Source organism: Apium graveolens, chromosome 6 (assembly GCF_009905375.1).
Source record: "Apium graveolens cultivar Ventura chromosome 6, ASM990537v1, whole genome shotgun sequence".
NCBI lineage: Eukaryota > Viridiplantae > Streptophyta > Magnoliopsida > Apiales > Apiaceae > Apium > Apium graveolens.
In genome coordinates this window covers 207,456,298-207,478,719 of record NC_133652.1, presented here as the reverse complement: position 1 = coordinate 207,478,719, position 22,422 = coordinate 207,456,298, and the positions used below count along the sequence as shown (strand labels likewise).

At 35.1% G+C, this 22,422-nt stretch overlaps 2 non-coding genes across 2 annotated transcripts; both read left to right on the top strand.

The window, feature by feature from the left end:
- The first annotated feature begins 656 nt into the window (after positions 1-656).
- Positions 657-763, top strand: LOC141669365 (small nucleolar RNA R71). The gene has a single exon (XR_012553652.1). It is a non-coding gene; the product is annotated as a small nucleolar RNA R71 (small nucleolar RNA).
- A 4,991-nt stretch (positions 764-5,754) lies between these two features.
- LOC141670256 (small nucleolar RNA R71) lies at positions 5,755-5,861 on the top strand. Its single transcript, XR_012554495.1, has one exon. It is a non-coding gene; the product is annotated as a small nucleolar RNA R71 (small nucleolar RNA).
- Positions 5,862-22,422: the final 16,561 nt, after the last annotated feature.

Here is a 22,422-nt window from a genome sequence, read left to right as displayed (position 1 = left end):
CAATTTGATTTTCCAAGGTCTTGATAGAAACAACCTGACTTTTGCACAATAGCTTTAACTCCTCAAAATCAGCACTAGAAGGTGGATCAACACCTCCTTGTTGAGGATATGATTGCCTTTGAGGAAATTGCTGAGGTTGCTGGAATCTAGGTGGATTAAACTGTTTATTTGTAGCTTGATGATATGATTGCTGAACAACATTCTGATTATTGCTCTAGCTGAAATTGGGATGATTTCTGTTATTAGGATGATAAGTAGCGGGCACAGGCTGTTGCGGTTTCTGGAAATTGTTCACATACTGAACAGATTAATTAACAAGAGAACACTTATCGGTAGCATGAGAGCATGCACAAAGCTCATAGACACTAGATAATTGATTTACGCCATAGTTGGTTAAAGAATTGACCTTCATAGTTAGCGCTGTCAGCTGTGCTGCAATAGCTGTTGCTGCATCAACTTCCAGAATACCTGCTACTTTCCCAAACATCATCCTTTGAGTTGGGTTTTGATACTCGTTTGTAGCCATAGTTTTAATGAGATTATAGGCCTTAGTATAGTTTTTGGCCCACAAGGCGCCTTCAGAAGCTACATCGAGCATGGGTCGAGATTGGACCCCCAAACCATTGTAGAAACCAGTGATCACCATCTAGTCCGGCATACCATGATGTGGACACTTTCTCAGCATCTCCTTGTAGCGCTCCCAAGCTTCGCACATAGATTCTCCTGGTTGCTGCGCAAACTGAGTAAGAGCACTCCTCATAGCTGCATTTTTGGCCATTGGATATAACTTCACCAGAAACTTTTGTGCAAGATCTTCCCAAGTAGTGATGGACCCAGCTGGTAAAGAATGAAACCCATCCTTAGCTTTGTCCCTCAGAGAGAATGGGAAAAGCCTCAGCTTGATAGCCTCATCAGTGACACCATTATATTTGAAATTACTAATGTACTCGACAAAATTCCTGATATGCATGTTGGGATCTTCAATCGCAGCCCCTCCGAAAGAAACAGAATTCTGCACCATCTGAATAGTGCCCGGCTTAATTTTAAAAGTATTGGCCTGAATAGCCGGATGAATGATGCTTGACTGAATGTCATCAATTTTAGGCCGAGAAAATTCCATAAGAGCTTGATCAGCTTGAGCTAGATGATCACCTATTCTTTCAGGTTTTTTATTTTCACTCCCTTTATCTGAATCTTTAAAAACTATCTTCTCCGGAAAGTCAAGAGCTTTATCTGTCTCCTCAGATTTATCCAAATTTCTCTTGCGAGTGCGAGAACGTGTTTGCATAAACGCTCGCTAGAGTACTTGAAACACAACCGGAAGCAGTATGTAACAAGTCTTAATCAATAAATCCTAATGACCACTGATGGAAAGTACATAAACTAAACAAATTAACACCGAGTCCCCGGTAGCGGCGCCAAAAACTTGTTAGGCACAAACCATGCGCTAAATAACTCATGCAAGTATACGCGTTCGCAAGTAATATTGAATGATTTCTAGTTCGTTCCCACAGAGACTCTGATTAATTATATTTAATTAACACTTACTCACCAATGTATGATTATTCTTCAATGCCAAGACAATAAAAATTAAGGTTGGTAAACTAATAATTACTACGAGAATTAAACACTTGAATTAACAATATTAAACACACATGAGATCCTAACTTCATTACTACTTCATTCAATAGTTATTGTTATTAACCTTAGCATGTAATGGTGATGATATTAATCGAACAACACAAAACTGATAAACACCAACTTTCGTTGCACGAATACCATTCTACCAAGCATCCACAATTAAGATAGAAGTTGAATATGCATCAATTATGTTGAGACCCTATATGTCTACATAATTTGACAATATAACGATTTAAGCGCAAGTTATTCATGATGATTATACAGGGAAAGTAAAACGGTTAGAGTTACCCACTGATCATGCATACAATATATGAACCTATGCTAGCATGACAAGTTCTAAATCTCAAGATTCACTGTCGCTTCATAAGAGATTAACAGGCTATCTTACATGTTCGCGATGCATATAAGACGAATAAGCACAACCTATACTAGATATCATACAATCACCACATACCAAGGTATTAAACAATTAACTAAAGAATTCCATAGTAAATCCACTAGGATCCCATGATCACGATTAGCCCATAATAGAACTCATCATCACCATGGGTTCATATGAAAGCATGATAATAACAAAACGATATAAGGCTAATAAAAATACTTAATAAATAATGAAGTACGCCACAAGAGTATTAAGGTTCAAAGCATAAAGAAAACTAGCATCCACTGTTACAACGAATTAAAAGAATCACAAGATAAACATATGCTTCCTCTTCTTCATTGTTGCGTGCTAAAACGGTCTTCTCAATCTTCTTGCCCTTGCTCTTGATGAAGAAAATGTCTTCCCATAAGGTTTATATACTAGCCCAAGAGAACCAGCGCCAACAGAAGCCCAATTATACTGGAAGTAATAAAATCCAGATCCTGAAATTCTGCACGCATGCGGTCGCCTGATGCCTCTACGCGGCCGCTTGTTGGCACGCGGTCTCCTGCTCCTGGCGCGCGGTCGCGTGCTACCCTTCTGGAAAATAGTTTATTTTGCTTCTGTTTTTGCTGATTTCTTCGCTCATCACCCCTAGACTGATTCCAAGCACTTCCTTAAGCTTTATTTGATAAAAAACCACCTATTTAAGCAAGTTATACCCTGAAATGCAAAATGCGTCAAATACACAAAATACTTGAGTTCAAGACACCAATTCAATCCGTTATGGGACGCTCTAAGTGGTATAAAATGCCACTTAGCAAGCACCTAGGAACTCATCATCAAACTTGAAAGGGACATCTTTCTCTAGAAGATTGCACAACGGTTTAGATATTTTAAAGAAGTCCTTGATGAAACGCTGATGGAAACCCGCATGACCAAGAAAGCTGCGGACTCCCTTAACTGAAATTGGCGGGGGAAGATTTTCAATGACCCCCACCTTGGCTTTGTCCACCTCAAGACCCTAACTAGAAACCTTGTGCCCAAGAATGATGCCTTATTGCACCATAAAGTGACATTTATCCCAGTTGATACCCAAATTGGTCTCAACACACCTTTTGAGAACGGCGCTAAGATTTTGCGAGCACTCATCAAAAGAATCACCGAACACAGAGAAATCATCCATGAACACCTCCATATTCTGACCAATCATGTCAGAGAAGATAGCCATCATCCATCTCTGAAATGGGCAGGTGCACCTATCAACCCAAAAGAAACTCTTCTAAAGGCAAAAGTACCAAAGGACAAGTGAAGGTACTCTATTCCTGATGTTCTGGAGCAATGGAAATCTGATTATAGCCCGAATAGCCATCCAGAAGACAATAATATTCATGCCCAACCAACCTGTCAAGCATCCGATCAATGAAAGGAAGAGGGAAGTGATCCTTTCTCGTGGCTTTGTTCAACTTCCTGTAATCCATGCAAACTCTCCACCCCGTGACTGTTCGAGTAGGAATGAGCTCATTCTTTTCATTAGCTACCATGTTGATGCCTCCTTTCTTCGGCAGACACTGAACTGGACTCACAAAAGAACTGTCAAAAATAGGATAGATGATCCCTATATCTAGCCACTTGAGAATTTCCTTCTTCACAACCTCTTTATGATTGGATTTAGCCTTCTCTGTTGCTCCACAGTCGGCTTGCTCCCTTCCTCTAGCAGAATTTTATGCATGCAATAAAAAGGGCTGATTCCCTTGATATCTGCTATAGTCCATCCAATTGCTGATTTGAACTCTCTCAGAATTCTCAAGAGCTTGTCCTCATTACTAGCTGAAAGGTCAGATGCAATAATAACAGGCAAAGTAGATGCATCACCTAAAAAAGCATACCTTAAGTGTTCAGGAAAATGTTTAAACTCGAGTGTAGGAGCTTCCTCAATAGATGGTTTAAGGCGCTTTGGAGAATTTTCTAGCTCTTCTAATCCAAGAGATTTAAAAGGCATATTCAACCTTCGCTTCCATGGAGAATCATTCAAATACTGCAACTGCTCATCACCCTCATCGTCTTCACTATCTGAATTCCCCAACAAGGCCTTCTCTAAGGCATCAGACCTTAGCATTTAATCAAGTTCTGAAGTAACCACAGAATCGACCAATTCCACTTTTAAGCACTCCTCATTATCAGTAAGGAATTTCATGGCATTGAATATGTTAAAAGTCACGTCCTGATCCAGTTTTCGCATAGTGAGCTCACCCTTCTGCACATCAATCAAGGCTAGGCTCGTAACCAAGAATGGTCTTCCCAAGTTTATGGGAATCTTCTTATCCTCCTCGGAATCAAGAATTACAAAGTAAGCAGGAAAGATTAGTTTATCCACCTTGACCAAGACATCCTCCACAATGCCTCATAGATATGTAATAGAACGATCGGCCAACTGCAAGGACATATAAGTAGGCTTAGGATCAGGTAAGTCCAACTTCTTGAAGACTGGAGAAGGCATCAGATTGATTCTAGCTCCCAAATCACATAAACACTTGTCGAATGATAAGTTTCTAATGGTGCAAGGAATAGTGAAGCTTCCAGGATCTTTAAGTTTTGGAGGCAAATTCTGTTGCAGCACAACACTGCATTCCTCCATAAGAGCAACGGTCTCTAAGTCATCGAGCTTCACCTTCCGAGAGAGAATACCTTTTATGAACTTTGCATAGCTTGGCATTTGTTCAAGAGCTTCAGCAAAAGGTATGTTGATATGAAGTTTCTTGAAAACTTCCAAAAACTTAGCAAATTGCTTATCCAACTTTTGCTTCTGCAGCATCTTAGGAAAAGAAGGTGGAGGATAGACCTGTTTTTCCCCTGTATTACCCTCAAGAGGAGTGTTGACAACAGCTGCATTCCTTGGTTCCACTCTTGCTTCCTTCTGCACTTCTTCTTCAGCCACAACTTTAACTTCTGGAACTTGAGATTTTTCAGGAGTTTTAACCTTCCCTGACCTCAATGTGATTGCCTTAACCTGCTCCTTAGCTTCCCTCTTGCATGGAACTTCAGTATCACTAGGGAGTGTACCAGGTTGTCGATTCAGGAAGGCATTGGCAATCTGCCCAATTTGATTCTCCAATGTCTTAATAGAATCCGCTTGGCTCTTGCACATGAGCCTCAACTCCTCCAATTAGGATTTTTCATTAGATCGTGGTAGCTGCTGAAGTTGGAGTTGTTTCCTTGGTGCATATTGCGGCTGTTGAAAACCAGGAGGGCTGTATTTCTTTGCTGCATATGGTTGATAAGGCTATTGCACCGCATTCTGATTGTCGCTCTAGCTAAATTTAGGATGATTGCGGTTATTGGGAAGATAGGTGGCTGGAACTGGTTGCTGCGACCTCTGAAAGTTGCTCACGAACTGAGCTGATTCACTAGAAATAACACACTACTCTGTTTCATGCGCCCCAACGCAAAGCTTATAGACACTAGTGATGTGATTTACTCCAAAATTAGCCAAAGAATCCACCTTCATTGTTAGAGCCTGAAGCTGAGTAGCTATAGCAGTAGCTGTATCTATTTCCACAATTCATGCTACCTTGCCTTGAGGCATTCTCTGAGTTGGGTTCTGGTATTCATTAGCAGCCATCAGTTCAATCAACTCATAAGCTTCATCGTAGCTTTTATCCCATAAGGCTCCTCCCGATGCTACATCAAGCATGGGTCTAGAAGTTGCACCCAGCCCATGATAAAAGCAGTTAATGATCATCTAGTCAGGCATCCCATGATGAGGACACTTCCTAAACATCTCCTTGTAGTGATCCCAAGCCTCACACAAAGATTCTCCAGATTGCTGCGCAAATTATGCAAGAGCATTCCTGATTGCAGCAATCTCGCAATAGGGAAGAATTTAGTGAGAAACTTCTGAGCCAGATCTTCCCAAGTAGTAATAGAGCCTGGTGGTAGAGAATGCAACCAACACTTAGCCTTATCCCTCAAAGAGAAAGGAAAAAGCATTAGCTTAATATCATCTTCAGTAACTCCATTGAACTTGAAAGTGTCGCAGATCTCGATGAAATCTCTGATGTGCATATTGGGATCTTTTATAGGAGATCCCCCAAACTGAATTGAATTATGTATCATCCGAATCGTGCTTGACTTGATTTCAAAGGTGTTAGCCGTGCTGGTTGGCCTGATAATGCTCGACTGAATATCATTGATCTTCGGCTTAGAATAGTCCATCAAATCCTTCAAATTCGTTGATGGTTCTCCCATTATGACTAGAGCTTCTTCTTCAACTTTCTCCTCAACAAAAACTTCTTCAACTACTTCCTCTGCTTTATCCAGTGTTCTCTTGCGAGATCGAGAAGCATTTGCATACACGCTCTCTAGAGTACCTGAAATTCAACAAGTACCCATGTAAGTAAAATACCTGAGTCAGTGAACTTTAACAACCACTGATGACAAGCACATCAACTAAAAATTAACACCGAGTCCCCCGGCAGCAGCGCCAACAACTTGTTAGGACGAAAACACGCGTTAATATTCACGCAAGTATATGCGTTCGCAAGCAATATAAAATTAATTCTAGTTCATTCCTGCAGAGACTTGTTTAGGTTAATTTTAATCAATGTAATTATGCAACAATGGTATGGATATTATTCAATGCTAAGACGAATAACAATTTGAGATTGTTTATAACTAAGATACTAACTAACATGCAATTAACTAAGAGAATAAAGGTTTTTATTTACTATATGAGACAAGCAAGGGATTCTAACTTCATTACTACTTCATTGAAAGTCATTGTTCTTGAACTTAGCATGCAATGGTGATGACAACTAATCAGATAACACGAAACTAGTAAACGCCAACTTTCGTTGTACGAATACCCTACTACCAAACATTCGCAAAAGAGATAGAGCTAAATATACACCAATTATATTGAGACCCCATATGTCTATAGAATTTGACAACATAAAGGTTTAATGCGCAAGTTATCTATCTTAATTACATAGGGCAAGTAAGATGGTTAAAATTACCTATGAATCATGCATAACAAATACATGAACCTATGCTAGAATGGAAAGTTCTAAACCCCTATATTCACATTTACTTCAATAGAGATTAACACGCTATCTTATAAGTTCGCAACACTCATAAGACGAATAAGCACAACCAATACTAGGACATCATACAATCACCACACACTAAGGTATCAAAACTAATTAACTATTAAAATTCATAAGTAAATCCATTAGAACCCACCGATAATGATTATTTCATAGCCGAACTCATCATCACCGTGGGTTCCGATGAAAGCATGGTATGATAAACTAAGTCTTTATAACTGAATAATAAACAAAGTACGTTAAACAAGAGTAATAGGTTTAACAAACAAGAAAACTAGCATCCAAGATTATAACTCAATTAAAGAATTACAAGAATAAACTAGATCCTCTTCGCCTTTATTGTATTTGTGCTCATAGGTCTTCTCGCCGCCTTCTCCTTAGTCTCTGTTATTAAAAACGTGTTTAGATAGGCTTTATATATGCTGTAGAATAATCCTGGGCTTCCAACTCTCAAAATCTAAGTAGAAATATATTTCTGAAAACCCGACCTGGCGCGGCCGCGCGCTCTCCCAGCACGGTCGCGCTGCAACTCTGACAACCGGTGCGGCTGTGCGCTAACACAGCGCGGGCACGCTGACCTTCTGGAAAAACTTCAGATTTTAATTTTCTTTGCTGATTTTTGATGGCGATCAACGAGTGAACATCTGAGGCACCTTCCTGACACCAATTTAGCACCAAAGAAATGCTAACCTCATCCTTCCTTCATCTATGCCTGAAATACAAAAACACTACAAAACACATCAAAAACACAAATAACTTGAGTACAAAACATCAATTCGAAGCTTTATGAAGCATTATAAGCGGATATAAATGACACTTAACAAGAGGTCTCATCAATCTACTATGTTTCAAAATAGAGACATACTGTATCACGTAAATGGTAATGCATTTAGAAGGCAACAACCTCTTAATAGAAATACTTATGCTAATTACCATACTAATAATAGATATACTGTTTATCATGCTCCATCAAGATTTCATGATAGCTCTAGGTACTATCAACCTCAAACTAGGCATTATGCATGTAGAAATGTATACATGCCTAATGATAATTATACCATGCCTAGATTTCATTCATGAAAACTCAAATATTATATATGATGTACTAACCCCAGGACCCTCAAGACAAAGGGGTACCTAAGAATTTAATTAATCATGTTTGTAGGTTTGTCTTGTCGCGAAACAAGACATATGGTACCTTGATAGTGGATGTTCAAGATATATAACCGGTAACAAGTCACTCTTGAATAACATTATAAAGGTTACCGGGGGAGCGTAATATTTGGTGATAGTGGCAAAGGAAACGTTGTCGGCATCGGAGATATCAGAAATGAGAAAGTTAAAATTTCCTACGTTCAATTGGTCACCAGATTAAAGTACAATCTTCTCTCCATTATTTAATTATGCGACAATGATTACAAGGTAATTTTATACACTACTCATTGTTCTATCTTAGATAAATTTGGAAAGTTGGTTCTCACTTGCCCTAGAAATAAAAAGGTTTATTAATGTGATATGAGCAAGCAAGTGAATGTGTGCCTAATCACTATAAATGATGATCCATGGCTATAGCATTGAAGATTAGGATATGGCAATATGAAGTTGATAAAGAATATATCAACTAAAGACCATGTACGAGGTATACCAAAATTAAACTATCATAAAGACCATACTAGTGAAGCTTGCCAAATTGGTAAACAAATTCGAGCCTCTCACAAAGCAAAGTTTATGGTATCTACCTCAAGACCTCTCGAGCTATTACATTTGGATCTTATTGTTCTGGTTCCTATACAAAGTCTCAGAGATTGTTCATATACATTGGTAGTTGTGGATGACTATTCATGATTTACATGGACGAAATTTTTCAAAGCAAAAAGTGATGCTTTTGAATCCTTCGCTTCTTTATGTAAAAGGATTCAAAATCAACAAAATAAAACCATAGTCTATATAAGGACTGATCATGGTAAAAAATTTGAAAATTCTAGTTTCACCAACTTTTGTGATGAACATGGCATCACACATAATTTTTTCGCTCCATGCACTCCACAATCAGACAGAGTAGTTGAACGGAAAAATAGAACACTTGTAATGCCCGGGAAATTACACTTGTATTATATCGTAGTAAAGATAAATTTTGTGTTTTATTATGTCATTTATGTGTACTTATTTTTAAAACCCTAATCGTCATGTGCTATGTGTATTTTGTATTGTCCGGGTATTTTCATGGTATTTTTCGGATATTTTATTTCGTATTTAAAGCCTTCGTATCAAAAGTTATACGACCCAAACTATGATTTAATAGCTGATATTTCAAATAAAATAATTGGCCTTATTTTTCTTAGAACGGCTTGTACCATCGCGTTATTCCGAACATCTAGATATTTTATAAATTTTCTTGTTTCGCGAGAAATGACTTTTCCAGGCCCCATTGGGTGTTAAAAACCCCACAAAAATCATATTTTTATTTTCATAAAATTATAGGACATTCATTTATACCATTTCTTTTCATTTTTGAATTATTCACAATTTTTAGAAATTTTTGGCATATATATTGTATATATTAAATATTTAAAAATTAAAATTTAATACTCAAAAATTATAAAACTAGGGGCCAATTAATTTTAAAAGATGTATAATTAGGGCCTTAATTTTAATTAGGAGTATTACTTTACCTACTATAAATAGCCTAATTTTTATTTAATTATTATTAATCAATTATTAAAAATCAGAAAATTATCAAAAATTGTCTATAGTCGGGTCAGGTTTGTCAGAATCGGGTCGAAGAATTAACCGGTGATTTTGATCGATTTTCTGCACCAAATCAAGTGATTCAAGTACTCAAATCAAAGGTTTTGATCTGTTCTTTCTGTTTCTACCATCAATTTCATGTTTTAAATCATATATTTTGATTTTCGATTTCTAGGGTTTACGTTCGAATTGGGTCCTTTTGATTCTAGGGTTATTAGGATAATTTGATGAATGATATAGCTTCTCTGTGATGTTTACAGTTGATTTATGGTATTTAATTGAACAAACGATTCTTTGATAATGATATTCGATTATTAGGGTTTATACTTAATTTTGATTTATGCGTTTTGAATATTTGGTTCTTGAGATGTTAGGGGTTTGACTGTAGAGTTCATAAGCTTTGATTTGAGCTATAAAATCAAAGGTTCATGTACAGATGAGCCAAATCGATGTTTGGCCGGAGTTTGAGTCGGTTTGATCGGAGAATCGAACCCAGGGGTTATTACGACTAGTTGTGGCCTGAATTAGAAAGAGGAAGTGATTTGGAATGGTTTGGCATCAAAAACCATACCAAACGGTAGTGATTTCGGCCTGAATTTGGCTCACCGGAATCTGCTCCGGTGGTCGGTTTCTGGGCAAAATCCGGCGTGTTCTTCACGACCCGGATTTTGACCCGTTTGACCCGAATAATTGACCCGGTTTTGATCTGTTGTTGTCAGGGATTGGTTTCTGACAAATGTTTCTAGAAAATAATTTTTATTGTTATTTTTATTAATTATAAAATCAGTTTTTATTTATTTTATTAATTGATTAATTAATCATTTAATTAATTGATGTATATTATAAATAATTCTGAAATATTTTCTAAAAATCAGAATTACATATGTCTTTAATTATTTATTAATTATTAATTATTTATTAATTATTTAAAATTGATTAATTATTTTGGTAGTTAATCAAATCATTTTCAATAAATCATAATAAATTCATTTTAATTCAAAAAATTATGGGAAAATCATTTTTAATTCCGATTTTTCCTAAATAATTATGTAAAAATATTTTTGGGGTTTAATAATTGGTAATAATTATTTATATTAAATAATAAATTAATTTATCTGTATTTATTAGATAATAATTGAACCGATTATCCGATTTAAGCGAAACGAAAGCCTTTTGACTGAGAATAATGATATGTTTTCATTAAAAATAGTAGTAAATCCTAATTCCTTTTAGAAGTGAATCGAATTTTGATATTTAATAACTTTTAAGCCTTATTGCGTATAAAAATTGAGTCCAATAAATCCAAAAAAAAAAGAAACGAACCAGATATTGTTCAGTTAAGCGAATCGCGAGTCAATTTCGATTCTAAAAATTATTTTAAACCTAGAATGACTATGTGATTTATGTGCTTATATGAATTATGTGGTTAATTGAGTCTTATCTTCTAATAATTTGTATACGACTTAGCAATATGAGTATGGGTAGAGGATGAGGGCTAAATGAAGTCGGTTTGAGACGCGATTAAGATACGGAATGACTAAATAAGTCTATTTCTTTGATAGAAGCAAAGCCAACAAGGTGACTCGAGTCGGTGATAGGAGACGGTGAAGTATTTGGAGTAGATCGCGTGAAAGGCAAGTTTTTCCCATATTCTAATTTCAGAATAGTGAAAGTACTTCATATTCTTATCGCAATTGCACACTTACGATTCCTGTTCACAAACACTGATACATAATTATTATTCCTTAGTTCATATTTCATTTTGATTCCTGATTTCTCCTAATTTGTTGAATCCCCTATTTATATTCCAATAGTTATACATATATACATATATTTTGATATATTCTGGTGTTGGAATATATCAAAGAATACCGATTGTTCTGGTTGGTCCTCTATGGACTGGATGGTGACGATTGGGATCAGGTTTACACTTGATCCTAACGACCGGGAATTAACCGGATCCTTATGTTGGGCCATGAAGCCTGGGTACCCGAATGGATTCATACATTAAGGTTTGGATCATCACTATATCTTGACTGATCAGCAGGATATAGGTGCGAACTTGTGTCCAGTTTAGTTCGTTTGACATTCGCCGATAGTGGCCTTCGTTCTTTTCTAGCGAGGTTATATCTTTGCAGATATAACCAAATTACCGATACATTTAACTTACTATAACACTATTTATATATTGTGGACTTGTTGAGCAACTTATGGCTCACCCCTTTCTTGTTATTATTCACCTTATTGTTTTCAGTTAAGTAGGAAAATGAAACCTATCAGGACTCGAGTGGTAAAGAAACGAGTCAATTCGTGGGACCCTCTCATACCCAAGGTGTTGATCCCAATCCAGGAAGAAAGCTTTGAGTTGCCTGAGCAGGTGTAGTGTAGATAGTTAATGTGTGTGTGTTTGAATAATTGAGAAAAGTAGTTTAAAACTTGCTAGACAATGGGTTGTAATAAAGAGAGTTTGTAAGATTTTAAATTTGGTTTGTAATAAAGTTAGATCGTGGTTCTTGTTTTCATACTTTAACCTAAAAAGATCCTTGTTAGTATAAAAGGGGTTTAGATATATATATATATATATTGGTTTAATTGTTATACAGGTTATACAAGTTTGGTGATTAGCTAGTAACCCCCAAACTTATACCCCGGATTTGGAGGGCGTTATAGGTTTGGCATCAGAGCTGTAGGTTAGGTCCCTGAAAACAAGAACATTAGGATTAAGATAAGATAGGAAGATCACATAAGATAAGAATAAAAGGGTTAGGGTTTACATAAGTCTAGGTTAGGAAGGTATAAGTTTTAGGATTGCTAAGTGACCTTTTTCTTTCCTTGTGGTATTGTCAGATGGCATCATCAACGTCATCCGAGAGGAGGGTGACTTGACCAGCCGCACCAGCTATACCACAAGTGTCAACACAGATGTTTCCACCACTTCCACCACCACCACTACCTTAGAAGCCAACATCACCAGCTCTAGAACAGATACCAGATCCAGTAAAGATGTTTGATCCATTAGAGTTCTTTGAGCCGATGCTTCCACCTCCACTTTCGATAGTGTACTAGTTGTTGGGTTTCGAGCACATAAGTAACGGAAACGGTAATTAAAAACGTAAAAAATTAGAATTTTCGAAACCCACGCACAATCCATACAAAAACATATATTTAATTCGTAAATCAAATTGTTTACCTTAAGAAGCTTTACCAATTTGTTGACTAATAGAGATCCAAAGCCTGTTCAATTACCACGCATCCTGCTCTCGCGATCTACGCTTTATCTGTATCCACACGAATGCTTGAACTCAAGGATTGAATTTGTACTAGCACAAACTCATTTCTTCTTGCTCCCTCCATCTTCTCCCTTGGTGGCTAAGTTTTTTTTTTAGTAAAAGTCTTTTTTTTTTACAAAATCAGCCACATAAGAGATATTATATAGAGAGTAGAAAAAGAAATATAACTCTTAACTAATTAGGAGTTATTATTAACTCGAAATTCCTATTTGTATAATAATTAAGTCACACTTAATTATTTAACAAATGAATTTCATAATTAATATTAGTAAATTCGAATATCAATATTTATCTAATTAATTAAGTCAAACTTAATTAATATTATAAATAATTTAAATTACTTTAATTTAATTTAAATCCAATTTAAATTAAATAATCCTTTAGCATTCTTTGTGTGTGACCCTATAGGTTATTATTACGTTGGCAACGAATTTTAAATCTAATTTAAAAATCGTAAATAATGAGCGGCATCTAGTAATACATCATTGCTACCCAAGTAATAATAATTGAATCGGTGATCGATTAAACCTTTCGTGAATAATGTACAATATAATATAATCCCTTTAACTACATATTATAGATTAAACTAGAGGCATGTAATGTGTCATCCTCATCAATGTTTAATCCAGGTTTCCTTGATCAATGAGTAGACTATCATATCAAATCAACATTTGAGCGTGGCCACGCATTTCGTAGTCTAGCTCACACAAGAGGCCAATAATATCACTCCTAAAATAGGAGCGTTAAATCCCATCTAGATCATTCATATTTCTCATACGATTCATAATATACCCAATGTCCACTTTTATCATTACCCGGTCAGTGATAACTTTTAATAGAATCAATGTATATAAATTCTCGTATAGAAATATAATGACTTCAGGTCTAAGGACCATTACATCATTATCACTATGAGAATTACTTATGACACAACAGACATGTATAATCTCACATCGGATCTGTCCAGCTCCATGTACATGTACATCTGCCTATGTCTTTGAATTTAGTATCTCTATACCTATAATCAATGAGATGTGATCATCAGTCAACAAACACACTAGTCTTAATGAATTATTATTGTCCCTTAATAATAATACTCGACTAGGGACCTTTAGGAATATTGATACTATTCTCATAATCTGATTTCTAAGTCACGTACTTAGAGATATAGAATTGCATATCATATTTCAAGGACATTTATTAATCTAACATTTATATCGCAGTAAATTAAGAATTAAAAATTATAAAGGGAATAATCGATAGAACATAAACATTAATAATCCAAATGTCTTTAACTAAAACATCATAGTGTTGTCTCTAAGGCACAAACACTAACAATCTTCCACTCTTACTAGAGCCAATCACCCCTGTATCTAATACTCATGGAACTAGTATGACCATCGTGCTTCTGCTGCGACAAAGCCTTAGTTAGTGGGTCTGCAACATTATCATTACTATGCATTTTACATTTATATCTCCTTGATCATTAATCTCATTAATAAGGTGATATTGCCTAAGGACATGCCTAAACAGTCTCCTTGGCTGTTTCAAAAGTATCACTCATCAATGTTCTTACTGTGAACCATTCCAACTAACATAACTTATATTTAGACAAAACACAAACCAGACATAGACACATAATCATCATTGTCTATCAAAAATTAGCTTAAGAAACTAGTATCAGTGTAACCCTTTACAACCAATTCCCTATCTTCTCCATATACCAAAAATAAATCTTTAGTCCTCTTTAAGTACTTAAGAATATTCTTGAAAATAATCCAGTGACCCTCACCTGGATTAGACTAGTATCTGCTCGTCATGCTCAAAGCATATGAAACATCAGGATAAATACATATCATTGTATATATTATAGATCCAATTGCTAAAGCATATGGACCTTTCTCAAATGGCCCTTATCATCTAATAATTTAGGGGGCAGTTATCTTTTGAGATCACTATCCCATGAGACATCGAAACATATCCTTTCTTTATCTCCTGCATCATAAAATGATGCAATATTTTATCAATGTATGTACTTCGACTAGGTCGATTAATCTTTTCAATCTATCTCTATAGATCTTCATCCCTAATATATAGGTAGCATCGCCTAAGTCTTTCACTGAGAAATTTTTTCTCAACCAAGTCTTAACAGCCTGTAGAGAAGGTATGTCATTCTTTATTTGTTATATGTCATATACATATAATACTAGAAATGTCATATGGCTCCCACTAACCTTCTTGCAAACACATGGTTCATCTTTGTTTTGAATAAAGCCAAACTCTTTGACCATTTTATCAAAATGAATATTCATTCTCCTTGAAGCTTGCTTCAATCTATAAATAGATAGAAGCAATTATAAACTATCTTAGCAAACTTTGGATTGACAAAACCCTCAGTTTGTATCATATATACATCCTCTTCAAGGCTCTCATATAAGAAAGCAGTTTTGACATCCATTTGCCAAATCTCATAGTCAAAGTAAGCAACTATTGCTAACAAAATCCTGATGGACTTGACCATAGTAACCGGTGAAAAAGTCTCATCATAGTCTATACCATGAATTTGTTTGAAACTTTTTGCCACTAGTCGCGTCTTATAGGTCTCTACTTTACCATCCATGTCAGTTTTATTCTTGAAAACCCACTTGTACCCTATAGGTTTTACCCCTTCGAGTGGATCAACTAAAGTTAATACTTTACTTTGATACATGGATTCCATCTCGGATTTCATGGCCTCGAGCCATCTCTCGGAGTCTAAATTTTTTATAGCATCTTGGTAGGTGAGAGGCTTATCATTATCCATAAGCATCACATCACCATCTTGAGTCAAAAGAAATTCATAATTTTTCCAGGGCTCATGGGGAATCCTACTAGATCTACGAATAACCTGTGTTTCTTGGACATGATTACTTTCAACATTTTGATGTACATCTTGATCTTATTCCAACTCTGGTTCAATGTTATCATGTGGTTCTCGATATTCATCGAGATGTATTATCCTCCCACTGATTTTCTTAGAAAGTAGTTCTCCCTCAAGAAATACAGCGGCCCGAGCAACAAACACTTTGTTCTCGGAAGGATTATAAAAACTATACCCTAGTCTCACTTGGGTATCCCATAAAATAGTATCTATCTAATTTTGGTCTAAGCTTGTCAGAGGCTAAACATTTTACAAACGCTTCACGTCTCCAAATTTTCATAAATGACATGCTATGACATTTGTCACTCTGTATCTCATACGAAGTATTTTGAACCGCTTGAGTCGAAACTTGGTTAAGTGTATATGCAGCAGTTTCTAGAGCATAACCCCAGAAACTGAATGGTAGATCCGCCTGACTCATCATCGATCGCACTATGTCCAACAAGTACGATTTCTCCTCTCAGAATCTCTATTCCATTGAGGTGTTCCAGAAGGAGTAAGTTATGATACACTATTACACTCCTTCAAGAAATTCTTGAAATTGAGGCTTAAGTATTCTCCTCCACGATCTGATCGTAGAACTTTTATACTTTCCTCTGTTTGTTTTTCTACTTCAGCCTTATATTCTTTGAACATTTCAAAAGAAACAGATTTATTCTTCATAAGAAACACATATCAATATCTACTTAAATCATCAGAAAATGTTATGAAGTAGTATTAACCACTCCTTACCATCATACGTATTTGACCACATACATCATTATGTATAAGTCCTAATCGTTCGGTGGCCCTTTCACCTGATCAGGTAAAAGAAGCTTTAGTCATTTTGCCAATGAGACAAAGGTCGTATCTTCCGTATGATTCAAAATCAAACTTATCCAAGTATCCATCTATATGTAACTCAGAAATGCGTTTCTCATTAATATGGCTTAACAACAATGCTAGAGGTAATGTTTGATTTGAGTCATCTTAGAACATATAAATTGTTAACTAACTGTGCAACATTATAAGTCTTATCATTAAAATTGAATAAATAACTATTGTTTATTTAATTAAAATGAAAACCTTTCTTGTCCTGACAAGAAATTGACTTAATGTATCCGCTAAAGTAGGCACATAATAACAATTTATCAAGTTCTCAATCTCGCCTATATAGGCAAAATTAAGTATCGAGTTCCTTCAACTCGAGCAACAACTTTTGCTCCAATTCTAACCCGATACATGAAGCTTGACCATTGCTAGTCTTCTTCTTCAGACCTTTAAAACAAGCTCGACAATTTAACTTCCAATCATCCAGTTATTTTCACATAAATGACAATCATCTCTTTTAGCAACACCACTATCAAGCTTCAAAAGCCCTTTGGGATTGGACTTTGGTTTGGCACCGAATAAGATCAAATCTTCACCTTGCCTGTCCACTTTCCTTTCCCATTTACATTCCATGTATACATCATCAATATGGATGTAATTCATTCCTTTTGTTCTTACCAAACTAAGAATTGAAGTTGTTCAAAGATTATTTGATCAAATCAAGCTGAGTTTCTAGACCATTCTTGAAACCCTAAATATTAAGGTACATATACCTTTATTTCTTTAGAACATGTGGTCCAATTTGATATCATTCTCCCATTAATGCAAAAGTATGGTGCCTTAGAATTGTCAAATCTTTCTGACGAGCCTATCCTTCAAACATCCTTTGAAGGTGCTCAATCATATCATAAGCATCATTATACTCTTGTTGCTTCTAAAGCTTAGCACTCATAATTATAAGCATGAGACATGAAACATCAGTTGCATAATTAATTTGCTTCTGGTAAGCATTTTGTTCAGCATATGTTTCATTCTCATCTATAAGAAATAAGGGAGGAGTTCGAGTGACATCCTTGAACCTGAGGACAATCCTCAAGTTCCCGTGTCAATTGAGGAAATTATTTCATATCGACTTGTCCTTCTCAAGGACTATTACATAGAGAAGTTATTTATGTTATTTGTCATTTGATATCTATAATATTAAAGTGCATAAAATGACTTAGTCTACAGATGATCATTAAATTATGTTCAAGTGATTATTCATATATATATTCACAATATATTTCCCACTGTTTTTATCAAATCAATTGTCCTAACTATTAATTCGGAAAGAATATCTTATATATCCTTTCTAGTGAGCCAAGATCCATATTTCACCATGCTTGGTGGAACAACATTTATTCATATTTATCTAATAAATCTCGCCAAACTCTATAGCTCTAAGTTCACAATCCTATTGTGGTAACTTAGTTAAGTCAAACCCAATAGTCAAAAAGTATCAATATACTTCAACACATCTCCCATGATAGATAGGAGTACTTCGCTTTGGCGAACCCACTCCTTTTCGATCTAGGGGTTAATGCATTGGACTTATTGGAAGGCATCTAATCAACTTAATATTTAATTTAGGATTTTGTTAATTTTAAAATGATCATGATCCCATCTTAAAGAGATTCCCAATTTTTCCTTGAATAAAATACTTCAAATCAATATTCGTCAATAGTTTGATTTCCAGGTAGTAAGGGAGTCACAACGATCTCGCTTAAAACCCACAACCTTACAAGTTCAATGAACTCGCTTTTGACAAAATCGCCCCATGTCAGAAACAAAGAAAATTTGTATTTTATTTCATGTTTCATAAACATGAGAATCTCATAATCGTTTGTTCATTTTAAAATCTTGAATCGTTACAGATTTTATCTTGTTTAGCAAGCATGGCATGGGTTAAGTATGCATCTTTATAAACTACTTTACACATACATTCATCATATGTGCATATATATGTAAAGTGCAATAAATAAACGTGGTTGGTTATGGCTTCATCCTTTGTGATCTTTATCAAGATAATGAAAAAGATCTAGGTCAATCTAAGGTGGAAAATAAATACAGGCTAACTATTACATGTCTTCTTTCTTGTATTGCTTCCTTGGATGGCCTCAGTGTGGGATTACCCTTGATCTTCAAATCTTCATGTCTTCATGTACATTACAAGAATGAAATATGAAAACTAATCTAATGAACTTACAAGAAGAACTCGAGCTACATTCGAGATTTAATAATTACAAGATTAAACGACATTCAAGCCGTATTTGAAAAACCAAAACCATTAACCTAAGGTCATAAGCCATAACCATCAACCATGTTCAATTAACACAAAATAACATGTTAAAACACATAATCTGAACTTAACATATCATACCCATCATGATCTAATCATAAAAACCAAATATTAAAAAAAATCAGAAAATTCAAAATTAAATCTGATAACATTAAATTGCGGATTACAGGGTCTAAACGACGTCAAACGCCTTACATATCAGTTGATGATAGCTTTATTTATCAGTTTTGTTTAGACGCTCGATTCCATATGAAATAGCATATTCTTTCGCCAAAATAGGACACCAGACCTAGATTTCAGCAAATCCGCTGCATCTGATTCAGAACCATATCAAATACGATTCATATAATAAGAACAAACCTAAAACATGTATATATCAGTATATACACAGATTATATAATCATCATATGATTATACAACTCTCATGAATATCATATATTCAAAATATATACATATGTACGCATATATAAACATAACAACATGTAAAATATAGAAAATCGCATACATAACAGTCATGGAATATTGTATACATATTATCATCATAAAACCAGTAAACACATAAATGAATTAAATACTTTTCGCATGTAGCTCTGATGCCATTGTTGGGTTTCGAGCACATAAACGCAATGGAAATGGTAATTAAAAACCTAAAAAATCAGAATTTTCGAAACCCACCGCATGATCCATGCGAAAAACATATATTTAATTCGTAAATCAGATTGTTTACCTTAAGAAGCTTTACCAATTGGTTGACTAATAGAGATCCAAAGCTTGTTTAATCACCATGTATCCCGCTCTCGTGATCTACGCTCTATCGGTATCCACACGAATGCTTGAACTCAAGGATTGAATGTGTACTAGCACAAACTCGTTTCTTCTTGCTCTCTCAATCTTCTCCCTTGGTGGCTAGGTTTTTTTTAGCAAACGTCCTTTTTTTTACAAAATCAGCCACATAAGAGATATTATATAGAGAGTAGAAAAAGAATTATAACTCTTAACTAATTATGAGTTATTATTAACTCGAAATTCCTATTTGTATAATAATTAAATTACACTTAATTATTTAACAAATGAATTTCATAATTAATATTAGTAAATTCGAATATCAATATTTATCTAATTAATTAAGTCAAACTTAATTAATATTATAAATAATTCAAATTACTTTAATTTAATTTAAATCCAATTTAAATTAAATAATCCTTCAAGCATTCTTTGTGTGTGACCCTATAGGTTATTATTACGTTGGCAATAAATTTAAATCTAATTTAAAAATCGTAAACAATGAGCGGGATCTAGTAATACATCATTGCTACCTAAGTAATAATAATTGAATCTGTGATCGATTAAACCTTTCGTGAATAATGTACAATGTAATATAATCCCTTTAACCACATATTATAGATTAAACTAGAGGCATGTAATGTGTCATCCTCATCAATGTTTAATCCAGGTTTCCTTGATCAATGAGTAGACTATCATATCAAATCAACATTTGAGCGTGGCCACGCATTTCGTCGTCTAGCTCACGCAAGAGGCCAATAATATCACCTCTAAAATAGGAGGGTTAAATCCCATCTAGATCATTCATATTTCTCATACTATTCATAATATACCCAATGTCCACTTTTATCATTACCCGGTCAAGGATAACTTTTAATGGAATCAGTGCATATTAATTCTCTTATAGAAATATAATGACTTCAGGTCTAAGGACCATTACATCATTATCACCGTGAGAATTACTTATCACATAACAGACATGTATAATCTCACATCGGGTCTGTCCAGCACCATGTACATATACATCTGCCTGTGTTTTTGACTTTAGTATCACTATACCTATGATCAATGAGATGTGATCATCAGTCAACAAACACACTAGTCTTAATGCAATATTATTGTCCCTTAATAATAATACTCGACTAGGGACCTTAAGAATATTGATACTATTCTCATAATCTCATTTCTAAGTCACGTATTTAGAGATATAGAATTGGATATCATATTCCAAGGACATTTATTAATCTAACATTTATATCGCAGTAAATTAAGAATTAATAAATTATAAAGGGAATAATCGATAGAACATAAACATTAATAATCCAAATGTTTTTAACTAAAACATCATAGTGTTGTCTCTAAGGCACAAACACTAACATCAGTTTATCCCAGAGATTGAGCCAGAGATTCCACCAGCAGTATTGCCTCCTTTTCCTGTGTACGCTCCAGAGCTAGAGGTGTTTCAGATGGCCTCGGTTGAGGGGATGGATGAGCACGACAGGGGATTATAGTTGGGTTTACCACAGCATGGCATGGCAGGGATACCTAGAATTCCATCACAGGAGTCTTTGGGAGAGGTTGCAGCGCCACATATGGTACCATATCATGAGTACAGTGTTGTGAGAGAGGATGTTGAGTATTGGAGATCTCAGTGCAGGGAGATCATGGGTTTGTTTGACCAGGGAGATCGAGGACCGTTAGTTGCACTTCAGCCAGACTATATGATGAATTGACCCAGAAGAGATGCCGAAAGCAGAGACTTCAGTCGACAGTGTAGTGCCACTCTTGAGTTAGATGCTTTGATGCATGATGGTCCCATTTCTATGCAGAGTATCATAGAGCTACCCATTTGGCACAGTCGGTTATCGAGATACTCCTTGATGAGTTGAGACGCATTCCTCCAGGGTTTTGAGGTTTGACAGCTGGAGACTAGCTGTTGTATTATATGTGACATATGTAGATAGAGGCTGTATGGTTTAGCATGGTTAGTTATGTATGTGTGTAGTATCTAGTTTTGACTTGTATAAGCAGTAGCCATGACAGATCTGACATAGACTTTTTGTACCAAGCACTTACACCTGAGGCTGGTGTCATATATAAAATAAACTTTTTCAACTTTTTCTTTTTCTTTATTTAAATTCCAGTCTTTATAGCATTTACATTTATTTCATTATTTTACAGTTTCCCATATTTTAAATTCTTTTTAATTTAAAAACAATGTATGATCATTATCATTCATAATTTTAAAACCATTTTAACTAATTGTTTAAATTTTAAATTATTTAAATTTCTTGTTTTAATAATAGCCAAATTGTTTTCCTTCCATTATCCATTGTTTAAATTTTTGTTTCAATACTAGACAAATTGTTTATGTACCTATTATCAACTGTTTAGCAAATTATTGAAAAGAATTATTGTTTTATTAC